This window comes from Aquila chrysaetos, chromosome 10 (genome assembly GCF_900496995.4).
Source record: "Aquila chrysaetos chrysaetos chromosome 10, bAquChr1.4, whole genome shotgun sequence".
In the NCBI taxonomy this organism is placed as follows: domain Eukaryota; kingdom Metazoa; phylum Chordata; class Aves; order Accipitriformes; family Accipitridae; genus Aquila; species Aquila chrysaetos.
The window spans coordinates 38,860,977-38,861,996 of NC_044013.1; positions in this window are offsets into that span (position 1 = coordinate 38,860,977).

Sequence of the window (1,020 nt, forward strand, 5' to 3'; positions counted from 1 at the left end):
TCTTCCATCATAGTTTACCGTCGTTTACGTGATTACAACAGGCTCTGCACGAGGGAAGCTACACTCATCCCAAAATAATAAATAAACCAAACCAGTGGAGGCAAGTTCAGGATCCAGCCAGCGCTGAGAAAGATGGAGCAGCCTGATACGGGGGGGGCTGCGTTCCGACAGCCTTGAGTTCTCCTCCAAACTCTGTCGTTCCTTTCAGCGCAGTCCCAGGCGGACACCGAGGTTTGAATCACAGGAGTTAGGTACTTCCCTGTCAGAGCCGTCGTGAGAATCGGTCCTTTCTTTGCGCCGGCAAAGTGCTTGGCGGATACGAAATGCAAAGGCGTTAGGTGGGAGGGCAAGGGACAGCGATACTCCCCAAATGCGGATCCTTTTGTCTAAAAGGAGCAAAGGGAACCTTGCTGTACGTCCCCATCGAGTTATATATACCGCAGACATGGCTTTCCTTCAGCATCCTACTCATCCGTAAGCATTCTGCTCCTGAAATATCCACCTTGGAAAAAAAAAGGCTTCATTCAATATAAATTAGGAGTTCCCCTTCATACCTGTCTGATCCAAAGCATTGCTAGTCAATGAGAGTGTTTCCATTTACACCATGTCCATAGAAATCATTTCGATCCTATTTTTCCCGTGTGGTTTTGCTCCTCTTTAGCTTTGGATCCCCAGAAACCTTTCCCTTCCACAGGATTTCATTTCCAACTTTGTTTTAAAAAAGACAATGGCAATTTCTTTTACTTTGTGATTGCTACAGGAAGGTTTCTTTTGCTTAATGGTTTGGATTTTTTTCTAGTTTCTGTCCTGGATTATTTGGGACTGCTGGATGCTACAGAGCCGGTGTGAATTTCAACCTCCGATCTGGTCGTGTTTTGATGGCGAACACAATATAAAGCATGAAAGCTGTGATGAAAAGGTAAGTAGTTATTAAATTATATTTTTCTCCATATTCTCTGCTGGTTTTAAGATCCACCAGCGCAGACAACCCCTTTCTTTGGCGATTGCATCGGCTTTTAA